The sequence below is a fragment of the Lissotriton helveticus genome, chromosome 3_2, assembly GCF_964261635.1.
Source record: "Lissotriton helveticus chromosome 3_2, aLisHel1.1, whole genome shotgun sequence".
Taxonomy (NCBI): Eukaryota; Metazoa; Chordata; class Amphibia; order Caudata; family Salamandridae; genus Lissotriton; species Lissotriton helveticus.
The window spans coordinates 266886634-266903457 of record NC_136062.1 but is presented as its reverse complement, the minus strand read 5'-3'; positions in this window follow the sequence as shown (position 1 = coordinate 266903457).

The following is a 16824-nucleotide window of genomic DNA, read 5'->3' as shown; positions in this document are numbered from 1 at the left end:
ACTGTCAACGACTACACAAATATATATTTCTTTATAGGATTTATTATTTAGAAAAAATATAGCTTTTTTTTTTTTTGGTTGTCTATAGATAAATCATAATATCCCCTCATAGAACAGGCTATGAGAATAAATGGTTTGGAAAGTAGGGGACCCCTATTAACAAAACTATACTAGTTATACATAGGGAAATAAATCTGGTATGAAAAGGCCTATAACTAGTAACACAATACAATAACAGTCTAAAAACCCACTATGTACGTAACTGTCAACGACTACACAAATATATATTTCTTTATAGGATTTATTATTTTGAAAAAATTTAGCTTTTTTTTTGGTTGTCTATAGATAAATCATAATATCCCCTCATAGAACAGGCTATGAGAATAAATGGTTTGGAAAGTAGGGGACCCCTATTGACAAAACTATACTAGTTATACATAGGGAAAGTAATCTGGTATGAAAAGGCCTATAACTAGTAACACAATACAATACCAGTCTAAAAACCTACTATGTACATAACTGTCAACGACTACACAAATATATATTTCTTTATAGGATTTATTATTTTGAAAAAATAAAGCTTTTTTTTTGGTTGTCTATAGATAAATCATAATATCCCCTCATAGAACAGGCTATGAGAATAAATGGTTTGGAAAGTAGGGGACCCCTATTGACAAAACTATACTAGTTATACATAGGGAAAGAAATCTGGTATGAAAAGGCCTATAACTAGTAACACAATACAATAACAGTCTAAAAACCCACTATGTACATAACTGTCAACGACTACACAAATATATATTTCTTTATAGGATTTATTATTTTGAAAAAATATAGCTTTTTTTTGGTTGTCTATAGATAAATCATAATATCCCCTCATAGAACAGGCTATGAGAATAAATGGTTGGGAAAGCAGGGGACCCCTATTGACAAAACTATACTAGTTATACATAGGGAAAGAAATCTGGTATGAAAAGGCCTATAACTAGTAACACAATACAATAACAGTCTAAAAACCCACTATGTACATAACTGTCAACGACTACACAAATATATATTTCTTTATAGGATTTATTATTTTAAAAAAATATAGCTTTTTTTTGGTTGTCTATAGATAAATCATAATATCCCCTCATGGAACAGGCTATGAGAATAAATGGTTTGGAAAGTAGGGGACCCCTATTGACAAAACTATACTAGTTATACATAGGGAAAGAAATCTGGTATGAAAAGGCCTATAACTAGTAACACAATACAATAACAGTCTAAAAACCCACTATGTACATAACTGTCAACGACTACACAAATATATATTTCTTTATAGGATTTATTATTTTGAAAAAATATAGCTTTTTTTTTTTTTGGTTGTCTATAGATAAATCATAATATCCCCTCATAGAACAGGCTATGAGAATAAATGGTTTGGAAAGTAGGGGACCCCTATTGACAAAACTATACTAGTTATACATAGGGAAATAAATCTGGTATGAAAAGGCCTATAACTAGTAACACAATACAATAACAGTCTAAAAACCCACTATGTACGTAACTGTCAACGACTACACAAATATATATTTCTTTATAGGATTTATTATTTTGAAAAAAAAATAGCTTTTTTTTTGGTTGTCTATAGATAAATCATAATATCCCCTCATAGAACAGGCTATGAGAATAAATGGTTTGGAAAGTAGGGGACCCCTATTGACAAAACTATACTAGTTATACATAGGGAAAGAAATCTGGTATGAAAAGGCCTATAACTAGTAACACAATACAATACCAGTCTAAAAACCTACTATGTACATAACTGTCAACGACTACACAAATATATATTTCTTTATAGGATTTATTATTTTGAAAAAATATAGCTTTTTTTTGGTTGTCTATAGATAAATCATAATATCCCCTCATAGAACAGGCTATGAGAATAAATGGTTTGGAAAGCAGGGGACCCCTATTGACAAAACTATACTAGTTATACATAGGGAAAGAAATCTGGTATGAAAAGGCCTATAACTAGTAACACAATACAATAACAGTCTAAAAACCCACTATGTACATAACTGTCAATGACTACACAAATATATATTTCTTTATAGGATTTATTATTTTGAAAAAATATAGCTTTTGTTTTGGTTGTCTATAGATAAATCATAATATCCCCTCATAGAACAGGCTATGAGAAAAAATGGTTTGGAAAGTAGGGGACCCCCTATTGAGAAAACTATACTAGTTATACATAGGGAAAGAAATCTGGTATGAAAAGGCCTATAACTAGTAACACAATACAATAACAGTCTAAAAACCCACTATGTACATAACTGTCAACGACTACACAAATATATATTTCTTTATAGGATTTATTATTTTGAAAAAATATAGCTTTTTTTTTTGGTTGTCTATAGATAAATCATAATATCCCCTCATAGACCAGGCTATGAGAATAAATGGTTTGGAAATTAGGGGACCCCTATTGACAAAACTATACTAGTTATACATAGGGAAAGAAATCTGGTATGAAAAGGCCTATAACTAGTAACACAATACAATAACAGTCTAAAAACCCACTATGTACATAACTGTCAACGACTACACAAATATATATTTCTTTATAGGATTTTTTATTTTGAAAAAATATAGCTTTTTTTTTGGTTGTCTATAGATAAATCGTAATATCCCCTCATAGAACAGGCTATGAGAATAAATGGTTTGGAAAGTAGGGGACCCCTATTGATAAAACTATACTAGTTATACATAGGGAAAGAAATCTGGTATGAAAAGGCCTATAACTAGTAACACAATACAATAACAGTCTAAAAACCCACTATGTACATAACTGTCAACGACTACACAAATATATATTTCTTTATAGGATTTATTATTTTAAAAAAATATAGCTTTTTTTTGGTTGTCTATAGATAAATCATAATATCCCCTCATGGAACAGGCTATGAGAATAAATGGTTTGGAAAGTAGGGGACCCCTATTGACAAAACTATACTAGTTATACATAGGGAAAGAAATCTGGTATGAAAAGGCCTATAACTAGTAACACAATACAATAACAGTCTAAAAACCCACTATGTACATAACTGTCAACGACTACACAAATATATATTTCTTTATAGGATTTATTATTTTGAAAAAATATAGCTTTTTTTTTTTTTGGTTGTCTATAGATAAATCATAATATCCCCTCATAGAACAGGCTATGAGAATAAATGGTTTGGAAAGTAGGGGACCCCTATTGACAAAACTATACTAGTTATACATAGGGAAAGAAATCTGGTATGAAAAGGCCTATAACTAGTAACACAATACAATAACAGTCTAAAAACCCACTATGTACATAACTGTCAACGACTACACAAATATATATTTCTTTATAGGATTTATTATTTTGAAAAAATATAGCTTTTTTTTTTTTGGTTGTCTATAGATAAATCATAATATCCCCTCATAGAACAGGCTATGAGAATAAATGGTTTGGAAAGTAGGGGACCCCTATTGACAAAACTATACTAGTTATACATAGGGAAATAAATCTGGTATGAAAAGGCCTATAACTAGTAACACAATACAATAACAGTCTAAAAACCCACTATGTACGTAACTGTCAACGACTACACAAATATATATTTCTTTATAGGATTTATTATTTTGAAAAAATATAGCTTTTTTTTTGGTTGTCTATAGATAAATCATAATATCCCCTCATAGAACAGGCTATGAGAATAAATGGTTTGGAAAGTAGGGGACCCCTATTGACAAAACTATACTAGTTATACATAGGGAAAGAAATCTGGTATGAAAAGGCCTATAACTAGTAACACAATACAATACCAGTCTAAAAACCTACTATGTACATAACTGTCAACGACTACACAAATATATATTTCTTTATAGGATTTATTATTTTGAAAAAATATAGCTTTTTTTTGGTTGTCTATAGATAAATCATAATATCCCCTCATAGAACAGGCTATGAGAATAAATGGTTTGGAAAGTAGGGGACCCCTATTGACAAAACTATACTAGTTATACATAGGGAAAGAAATCTGGTATGAAAAGGCCTATAACTAGTAACACAATACAATAACAGTCTAAAAACCCACTATGTACATAACTGTCAACGACTACACAAATATATATTTCTTTATAGGATTTATTATTTTGAAAAAATATAGCTTTTGTTTTGGTTGTCTATAGATAAATCCTAATATCCCCTCATAGAACAGGCTATGAGAAAAAATGGTTTGGAAAGTAGGGGACCCCTATTGACAAAACTATACTAGTTATACATAGGGAAAGAAATCTGGTATGAAAAGGCCTATAACTAGTAACACAATACAATAACAGTCTAAAAACCCACTATGTACATAACTGTCAACGACTACACAAATATATATTTCTTTATAGGATTTATTATTTTGAAAAAATATAGCTTTTTTTTGGTTGTCTATAGATAAATCATAATATCCCCTCATAGAACAGGCTATGAGAATAAATGTTTGGAAAGTAGGGGACCCCTAGTGACAAAACTATACTAGTTATACTTAGGGAAAGAAATCTGGTATGAAAAGGCCTATAACTAGTAACACACTACAATAACAGTCTAAAAACCCACTATGTACATAACTGTCAACGACTACACAAATATATATTTCTTTGTAGGATTTATTATTTTGAAAAAATATAGCTTTTTTTTTTTTTTTGGTTGTCTATAGATAAATCATAATATCCCCTCATAGAACAGGCTATGAGAATAAATGGTTTGGAAAGTAGGGGACGCCTATTGACAAAACTATACTAGTTATACATAGGGAAATAAATCTGGTATGAAAAGGCCTATAACTAGTAACACAATACAATAACAGTCTAAAAACCCACTATGTACGTAACTGTCAACGACTACACAAATATATATTTCTTTATGGGATTTATTATTTTGAAAAAATATAGCTTTTTTTATAGTTGTCTATAGATAAATCATAATATCCCCTCATAGAACAGGCTATGAGAATAAATGGTTTGGAAAGTAGGGGACCCCTATTGACAAAACTATACTAGTTATACATAGGGAAAGAAATCTGGTATGAAAAGGCCTATAACTAGTAACACAATACAATAACAGTCTAAAAACCCACTATGTACATAACTGTCAACGACTACACAAATATATATTTCTTTATAGGATTTATTATTTTGAAAAAATATAGCTTTTTTTTTGGTTGTCTATAGATAAATCATAATATCCCCTCATAGAACAGGCTATGAGAATAAATGGTTTGGAAAGTAGGGGACCCCTATTGACAAAACTATACTAGTTATACATAGGGAAAGAAATCTGGTATGAAAAGGCCTATAACTAGTAACACAATACAATAACAGTCTAAAAACCCACTATGTACATAACTGTCAACGACTACACAAATATATATTTCTTTATAGGATTTATTATTTTGAAAAAATATAGCTTTTTTTTTGGTTGTCTATAGATAAATCATAATATCCCCTCATAGAACAGGCTATGAGAATAAATGGTTTGGAAAGCAGGGGACCCCTATTGACAAAACTATACTAGTTATACATAGGGAAAGAAATCTGGTATGAAAAGGCCTATAACTAGTAACACAATACAATAACAGTCTAAAAACCCACTATGTACATAACTGTCAATGACTACACAAATATATATTTCTTTATAGGATTTATTATTTTGAAAAAATATAGCTTTTGTTTTGGTTGTCTATAGATAAATCATAATATCCCCTCATAGAACAGGCTATGAGAAAAAATGGTTTGGAAAGTAGGGGACCCCTATTGACAAAACTATACTAGTTATACATAGGGAAAGAAATCTGGTATGAAAAGGCCTATAACTAGTAACACAATACAATAACAGTCTAAAAACCCACTATGTACATAACTGTCAACGACTACACAAATATATATTTCTTTATAGGATTTATTATTTTGAAAAAATATAGCTTTTTTTTGGTTGTCTATAGATAAATCATAATATCCCCTCATAGAACAGGCTATGAGAATAAATGGTTTGGAAAGTAGGGGACCCCTATTGACAAAACTATACTAGTTATACATAGGGAAAGAAATCTGGTATGAAAAGGCCTATAACTAGTAACACAATACAATAACAGTCTAAAAACCCACTATGTACATAACTGTCAACGACTACACAAATATATATTTCTTTATAGGATTTATTATTTTGAAAAAATATAGCTTTTGTTTTGGTTGTCTATAGATAAATCCTAATATCCCCTCATAGAACAGGCTATGAGAAAAAATGGTTTGGAAAGTAGGGGACCCCTATTGACAAAACTATACTAGTTATACATAGGGAAAGAAATCTGGTATGAAAAGGCCTATAACTAGTAACACAATACAATAACAGTCTAAAAACCCACTATGTACATAACTGTCAACGACTACACAAATATATATTTCTTTATAGGATTTATTATTTTGAAAAAATATAGCTTTTTTTTGGTTGTCTATAGATAAATCATAATATCCCCTCATAGAACAGGCTATGAGAATAAATGTTTGGAAAGTAGGGGACCCCTAGTGACAAAACTATACTAGTTATACTTAGGGAAAGAAATCTGGTATGAAAAGGCCTATAACTAGTAACACACTACAATAACAGTCTAAAAACCCACTATGTACATAACTGTCAACGACTACACAAATATATATTTCTTTGTAGGATTTATTATTTTGAAAAAATATAGCTTTTTTTTTTTTTTTTGGTTGTCTATAGATAAATCATAATATCCCCTCATAGAACAGGCTATGAGAATAAATGGTTTGGAAAGTAGGGGACGCCTATTGACAAAACTATACTAGTTATACATAGGGAAATAAATCTGGTATGAAAAGGCCTATAACTAGTAACACAATACAATAACAGTCTAAAAACCCACTATGTACGTAACTGTCAACGACTACACAAATATATATTTCTTTATGGGATTTATTATTTTGAAAAAATATAGCTTTTTTTATAGTTGTCTATAGATAAATCATAATATCCCCTCATAGAACAGGCTATGAGAATAAATGGTTTGGAAAGTAGGGGACCCCTATTGACAAAACTATACTAGTTATACATAGGGAAAGAAATCTGGTATGAAAAGGCCTATAACTAGTAACACAATACAATAACAGTCTAAAAACCCACTATGTACATAACTGTCAACGACTACACAAATATATATTTCTTTATAGGATTTATTATTTTGAAAAAATATAGCTTTTTTTTTGGTTGTCTATAGATAAATCATAATATCCCCTCATAGAACAGGCTATGAGAATAAATGGTTTGGAAAGTAGGGGACCCCTATTGACAAAACTATACTAGTTATACATAGGGAAAGAAATCTGGTATGAAAAGGCCTATAACTAGTAACACAATACAATAACAGTCTAAAAACCCACTATGTACATAACTGTCAACGACTACACAAATATATATTTCTTTATAGGATTTATTATTTTGAAAAAATATAGCTTTTTTTTTGGTTGTCTATAGATAAATCATAATATCCCCTCATAGAACAGGCTATGAGAATAAATGGTTTGGAAAGTAGGGGACCCCTATTGACAAAACTATACTAGTTATACATAGGGAAAGAAATCTGGTATGAAAAGGCCTATAACTAGTAACACAATAAAATACCAGTCTAAAAACCCACTATGTACATAACTGTCAACGACTACACAAATATATATTTCTTTATAGGATTTATTATTTTGAAAAAATATAGCTTTTTTTTGGTTGTCTATAGATAAATCATAATATCCCCTCATAGAACATGCTATGAGAATAAATGGTTTGGAAAGTAGGGGACCCCTATTGATAAAACTATACTAGTTATACATAGGGAAAGAAATCTGGTATGAAAAGGCCTATAACTAGTAACACAATACAATAACAGTCTAAAAACCCACTATGTACATAACTGTCAACGACTACACAAATATATATTTCTTTATAGGATTTATTATTTAGAAAAAATATAGCTGTTTTTTTTTTTTGGTTGTCTATAGATAAATCATAATATCCCCTCATAGAACAGGCTATGAGAATAAATGGTTTGGAAAGTAGGGGACCCCTATTAACAAAACTATACTAGTTATACATAGGGAAATAAATCTGGTATGAAAAGGCCTATAACTAGTAACACAATACAATAACAGTCTAAAAACCCACTATGTACGTAACTGTCAACGACTACACAAATATATATTTCTTTATAGGATTTATTATTTTGAAAAAATTTAGCTTTTTTTTTGGTTGTCTATAGATAAATCATAATATCCCCTCATAGAACAGGCTATGAGAATAAATGGTTTGGAAAGTAGGGGACCCCTATTGACAAAACTATACTAGTTATACATAGGGAAAGTAATCTGGTATGAAAAGGCCTATAACTAGTAACACAATACAATACCAGTCTAAAAACCTACTATGTACATAACTGTCAACGACTACACAAATATATATTTCTTTATAGGATTTATTATTTTGAAAAAATAAAGCTTTTTTTTTGGTTGTCTATAGATAAATCATAATATCCCCTCATAGAACAGGCTATGAGAATAAATGGTTTGGAAAGTAGGGGACCCCTATTGACAAAACTATACTAGTTATACATAGGGAAAGAAATCTGGTATGAAAAGGCCTATAACTAGTAACACAATACAATACCAGTCTAAAAACCTACTATGTACATAACTGTCAACGACTACACAAATATATATTTCTTTATAGGATTTATTATTTTGAAAAAATAAAGCTTTTTTTTTGGTTGTCTATAGATAAATCATAATATCCCCTCATAGAACAGGCTATGAGAATAAATGGTTTGGAAAGTAGGGGACCCCTATTGACAAAACTATACTAGTTATACATAGGGAAAGAAATCTGGTATGAAAAGGCCTATAACTAGTAACACAATACAATAACAGTCTAAAAACCCACTATGTACATAACTGTCAACGACTACACAAATATATATTTCTTTATAGGATTTATTATTTTGAAAAAATATAGCTTTTTTTTGGTTGTCTATAGATAAATCATAATATCCCCTCATAGAACAGGCTATGAGAATAAATGGTTGGGAAAGCAGGGGACCCCTATTGACAAAACTATACTAGTTATACATAGGGAAAGAAATCTGGTATGAAAAGGCCTATAACTAGTAACACAATACAATAACAGTCTAAAAACCCACTATGTACGTAACTGTCAACGACTACACAAATATATATTTCTTTATGGGATTTATTATTTTGAAAAAATATAGCTTTTTTTATAGTTGTCTATAGAAAAATCATAATATCCCCTCATAGAACAGGCTATGAGAATAAATGGTTTGGAAAGTAGGGGACCCCTATTGACAAAACTATACTAGTTATACATAGGGAAAGAAATCTGGTATGAAAAGGCCTATAACTAGTAACACAATACAATAACAGTCTAAAAACCCACTATGTACATAACTGTCAACGACTACACAAATATATATTTCTTTATAGGATTTATTATTTTGAAAAAATATAGCTTTTTTTTTGGTTGTCTATAGATAAATCATAATATCCCCTCATAGAACAGGCTATGAGAATAAATGGTTTGGAAAGTAGGGGACCCCTATTGACAAAACTATACTAGTTATACATAGGGAAAGAAATCTGGTATGAAAAGGCCTATAACTAGTAACACAATACAATAACAGTCTAAAAACCCACTATGTACATAACTGTCAACAACTACACAAATATATATTTCTTTATAGGATTTATTATTTTGAAAAAATATAGCTTTTTTTTTGGTTGTCTATAGATAAATCATAATATCCCCTCATAGAACAGGCTATGAGAATACATGGTTTGGAAAGTAGGGGACCCCTATTGACAAAACTATACTAGTTATACATAGGGAAAGAAATCTGGTATGAAAAGGCCTATAACTAGTAACACAATAAAATACCAGTCTAAAAACCCACTATGTACATAACTGTCAACGACTACACAAATATATATTTCTTTATAGGATTTATTATTTTGAAAAAATATAGCTTTTTTTTGGTTGTCTATAGATAAATCATAATATCCCCTCATAGAACAGGCTATGAGAATAAATGGTTTGGAAAGTAGGGGACCCCTATTGATAAAACTATACTAGTTATACATAGGGAAAGAAATCTGGTATGAAAAGGCCTATAACTAGTAACACAATACAATAACAGTCTAAAAACCCACTATGTACATAACTGTCAACGACTACACAAATATATATTTCTTTATAGGATTTATTATTTAGAAAAAATATAGCTTTTTTTTTTTTTGGTTGTCTATAGATAAATCATAATATCCCCTCATAGAACAGGCTATGAGAATAAATGGTTTGGAAAGTAGGGGACCCCTATTAACAAAACTATACTAGTTATACATAGGGAAATAAATCTGGTATGAAAAGGCCTATAACTAGTAACACAATACAATAACAGTCTAAAAACCCACTATGTACGTAACTGTCAACGACTACACAAATATATATTTCTTTATAGGATTTATTATTTTGAAAAAATTTAGCTTTTTTTTTGGTTGTCTATAGATAAATCATAATATCCCCTCATAGAACAGGCTATGAGAATAAATGGTTTGGAAAGTAGGGGACCCCTATTGACAAAACTATACTAGTTATACATAGGGAAAGAAATCTGGTATGAAAAGGCCTATAACTAGTAACACAATACAATACCAGTCTAAAAACCTACTATGTACATAACTGTCAACGACTACACAAATATATATTTCTTTATAGGATTTATTATTTTGAAAAAATATAGCTTTTTTTTGGTTGTCTATAGATAAATCATAATATCCCCTCATAGAACAGGCTATGAGAATAAATGTTTGGAAAGTAGGGGACCCCTAGTGACAAAACTATACTAGTTATACTTAGGGAAAGAAATCTGGTATGAAAAGGCCTATAACTAGTAACACACTACAATAACAGTCTAAAAACCCACTATGTACATAACTGTCAACGACTACACAAATATATATTTCTTTGTAGGATTTATTATTTTGAAAAAATATAGCTTTTTTTTTTTTTTTGGTTGTCTATAGATAAATCATAATATCCCCTCATAGAACAGGCTATGAGAATAAATGGTTTGGAAAGTAGGGGACGCCTATTGACAAAACTATACTAGTTATACATAGGGAAATAAATCTGGTATGAAAAGGCCTATAACTAGTAACACAATACAATAACAGTCTAAAAACCCACTATGTACGTAACTGTCAACGACTACACAAATATATATTTCTTTATGGGATTTATTATTTTGAAAAAATATAGCTTTTTTTATAGTTGTCTATAGATAAATCATAATATCCCCTCATAGAACAGGCTATGAGAATAAATGGTTTGGAAAGTAGGGGACCCCTATTGACAAAACTATACTAGTTATACATAGGGAAAGAAATCTGGTATGAAAAGGCCTATAACTAGTAACACAATACAATAACAGTCTAAAAACCCACTATGTACATAACTGTCAACGACTACACAAATATATATTTCTTTATAGGATTTATTATTTTGAAAAAATATAGCTTTTTTTTTGGTTGTCTATAGATAAATCATAATATCCCCTCATAGAACAGGCTATGAGAATAAATGGTTTGGAAAGTAGGGGACCCCTATTGACAAAACTATACTAGTTATACATAGGGAAAGAAATCTGGTATGAAAAGGCCTATAACTAGTAACACAATACAATAACAGTCTAAAAACCCACTATGTACGTAACTGTCAACGACTACACAAATATATATTTCTTTATGGGATTTATTATTTTGAAAAAATATAGCTTTTTTTTTGGTTGTCTATAGATAAATCATAATATCCCCTCATAGAACAGGCTATGAGAATAAATGGTTTGGAAAGCAGGGGACCCCTATTGACAAAACTATACTAGTTATACATAGGGAAAGAAATCTGGTATGAAAAGGCCTATAACTAGTAACACAATACAATAACAGTCTAAAAACCCACTATGTACATAACTGTCAATGACTACACAAATATATATTTCTTTATAGGATTTATTATTTTGAAAAAATATAGCTTTTGTTTTGGTTGTCTATAGATAAATCATAATATCCCCTCATAGAACAGGCTATGAGAAAAAATGGTTTGGAAAGTAGGGGACCCCTATTGACAAAACTATACTAGTTATACATAGGGAAAGAAATCTGGTATGAAAAGGCCTATAACTAGTAACACAATACAATAACAGTCTAAAAACCCACTATGTACATAACTGTCAACGACTACACAAATATATATTTCTTTATAGGATTTATTATTTTGAAAAAATATAGCTTTTTTTTGGTTGTCTATAGATAAATCATAATATCCCCTCATAGAACAGGCTATGAGAATAAATGGTTTGGAAAGTAGGGGACGCCTATTGACAAAACTATACTAGTTATACATAGGGAAAGAAATCTGGTATGAAAAGGCCTATAACTAGTAACACAATACAATAACAGTCTAAAAACCCACTATGTACATAACTGTCAACGACTACACAAATATATATTTCTTTATAGGATTTATTATTTTGAAAAAATATAGCTTTTGTTTTGGTTGTCTATAGATAAATCCTAATATCCCCTCATAGAACAGGCTATGAGAAAAAATGGTTTGGAAAGTAGGGGACCCCTATTGACAAAACTATACTAGTTATACATAGGGAAAGAAATCTGGTATGAAAAGGCCTATAACTAGTAACACAATACAATAACAGTCTAAAAACCCACTATGTACATAACTGTCAACGACTACACAAATATATATTTCTTTATAGGATTTATTATTTTGAAAAAATATAGCTTTTTTTTGGTTGTCTATAGATAAATCATAATATCCCCTCATAGAACAGGCTATGAGAATAAATGTTTGGAAAGTAGGGGACCCCTAGTGACAAAACTATACTAGTTATACTTAGGGAAAGAAATCTGGTATGAAAAGGCCTATAACTAGTAACACACTACAATAACAGTCTAAAAACCCACTATGTACATAACTGTCAACGACTACACAAATATATATTTCTTTGTAGGATTTATTATTTTGAAAAAATATAGCTTTTTTTTTTTTTTTTGGTTGTCTATAGATAAATCATAATATCCCCTCATAGAACAGGCTATGAGAATAAATGGTTTGGAAAGTAGGGGACGCCTATTGACAAAACTATACTAGTTATACATAGGGAAATAAATCTGGTATGAAAAGGCCTATAACTAGTAACACAATACAATAACAGTCTAAAAACCCACTATGTACGTAACTGTCAACGACTACACAAATATATATTTCTTTATGGGATTTATTATTTTGAAAAAATATAGCTTTTTTTATAGTTGTCTATAGATAAATCATAATATCCCCTCATAGAACAGGCTATGAGAATAAATGGTTTGGAAAGTAGGGGACCCCTATTGACAAAACTATACTAGTTATACATAGGGAAAGAAATCTGGTATGAAAAGGCCTATAACTAGTAACACAATACAATAACAGTCTAAAAACCCACTATGTACATAACTGTCAACGACTACACAAATATATATTTCTTTATAGGATTTATTATTTTGAAAAAATATAGCTTTTTTTTTGGTTGTCTATAGATAAATCATAATATCCCCTCATAGAACAGGCTATGAGAATAAATGGTTTGGAAAGTAGGGGACCCCTATTGACAAAACTATACTAGTTATACATAGGGAAAGAAATCTGGTATGAAAAGGCCTATAACTAGTAACACAATACAATAACAGTCTAAAAACCCACTATGTACATAACTGTCAACTACTACACAAATATATATTTCTTTATAGGATTTATTATTTTGAAAAACATATAGCTTTGTTTTTTTTGGTTGTCTATAGATAAATCATAATATCCCCTCATAGAACAGGCTATGAGAATAAATGGTTTGGAAAGTAGGGGACCCCTATTGACAAAACTATACTAGTTATACATAGGGAAAGAAATCTGGTATGAAAAGGCCTATAACTAGTAACACAATACAATAACAGTCTAAAAACCCACTATGTACATAACTGTCAACGACTACACAAATATATATTTCTTTATAGGATTTATTATTTTGAAAAAATATAGCTTTTTTTTGGTTGTCTATAGATAAATCATAATATCCCCTCATAGAACAGGCTATGAGAATAAATGGCTTGGAAAGTAGGGGACCCCTATTGACAAAACTATACTAGTTATACATAGGGAAAGAAATCTGGTATGAAAAGGCCTATATCTAGTAACACAATACAATAACAGTCTAAAAACCCACTATGTACATAACTGTCAACGACTACACAAATATATATTTCTTTATAGGATTTATTATTTTGAAAAAAAATAGCTTTTTTTTTTGGTTGTCTATAGATAAATCATAATATCCCCTCATAGAACAGGCTATGAGAATAAATGGTTTGGAAAGTAGGGGACCCCTATTGAGAAAACTATACTAGTTATACATAGGGAAAGAAATCTGGTATGAAAAGGCCTATAACTAGTAACACAATACAATAACAGTCTAAAAACCCACTATGTGCATAACTGTCAACGACTACACAAATATATATTTCTTTATAGGATTCATTATTTTGAAAAAATATAGCTTTTTTTTTTGGTTGTCTATAGATAAATCATAATATCCCCTCATAGAACAGGCTATGAGAATAAATGGTTTGGAAATTAGGGGACCCCTATTGACAAAACTATACTAGTTATACATAGGGAAAGAAATCTGGTATGAAAAGGCCTATAACTAGTAACACAATACAATAACAGTCTAAAAACCCACTATGTACATAACTGTCAACGACTACACAAATATATATTTCTTTATAGGATTTATTATTTTGAAAAAATATAGCTTTTTTTTTGGGTTGTCTATAGATAAATCACAATATCCCCTCATAGAACAGGCTATGAGAATAAATGGTTTGGAAAGTAGGGGACCCCTATTGACAAAACTATACTAGTCATACATAGGGAAATAAATCTGGTATGAAAAGGCCTATAACTAGTAACACAATACAATAACAGTCTAAAAACCCACTATGTACATAACTGTCAACGACTACACAAATATATATTTCTTTATAGGATTTATTATTTTGAAAAATATAGCTTTTTGTTTGGTTGTCTATAGATAAATCATAATATCCCCTCATAGAACAGGCTATGAGAATAAATGGTTTGGAAAGTAGGGGACCCCTATTGACAAAACTATACTAGTTATACATAGGGAAAGAAATCTGGTATGAAAAGGCCTATAACTAGTAACACAATACAATAACAGTCTAAAAACCCACTATGTACATAACTGTCAACGACTACACAAATATATATTTCTTTATAGGATTTATTATTTTGAAAAAATATAGCTTTTTTTTGGTTGTCTATAGATAAATCATAATATCCCCTCATAGAACAGGCTATGAGAATAAATGGTTTGGAAAGTAGGGGACCCCTATTGAGAAAACTATACTAGTTATACATAGGGAAAGAAATCTGGTATGAAAAGGCCTATAACTAGTAACACAATACAATAACAGTCTAAAAACCCACTATGTACATAACTGTCAACGACTACACAAATATATATTTCTTTATAGGATTTATTATTTTGAAAAAATATAGCTTTTTTTTTTGGTTGTCTATAGATAAATCATAATATCCCCTCATAGAACAGGCTATGCGAATAAATGGTTTGGAAATTAGGGGACCCCTATTGACAAAACTATACTAGTTATACATAGGGAAAGAAATCTGGTGTGAAAAGGCCTATAACTAGTAACACAATACAATAACAGTCTAAAAACCCACTATGTACATAACTGTCAACGACTACACAAATATATATTTCTTTATAGGATTTATTATTTTGAAAAAATATAGCTTTTTTTTTGGTTGTCTATAGATAAATCATAATATCCCCTCATAGAACAGGCTATGAGAATAAATGGTTTGGAAAGTAGGGGACCCCTATTGATAAAACTATACTAGTTATACATAGGGAAAGAAATCTGGTATGAAAAGGCCTATAACTAGTAACACAATACAATAACAGTCTAAAAACCCACTATGTACATAACTGTCAACAACTACACAAATATATATTTCTTTATAGGATTTATTATTTTGAAAAAATATAGCTTTTTTTTGGTTGTCTATAGATAAATCATAATATCCCCTCATGGAACAGGCTATGAGAATAAATGGTTTGGAAAGTAGGGGACCCCTAGTGACAAAACTATACTAGTTATACATAGGGAAAGAAATCTGGTATGAAAAGGCCTATAACTAGTAACACAATACAATAACAGTCTAAAAACCCACTATGTACATAACTGTCAACGACTACACAAATATATATTTCTTTATAGGATTTATTATTTTGAAAAAATATAGCTTTTTTTTTGGTTGTCTATAGATAAATCATAATATCCCCTCATAGAACAGGCTATGAGAATAAATGGTTTGGAAAGTAGGGGACCCCTATTGACAAAACTATACTAGTTATACATAGGGAAAGAAATCTGGTATGAAAAGGCCTATAACTAGTAACACAATAAAATACCAGTCTAAAAACCCACTATGTACATAACTGTCAACGACTACACAAATATATATTTCTTTATAGGATTTATTATTTTGAAAAAATATAGCTTTTTTTTGGTTGTCTA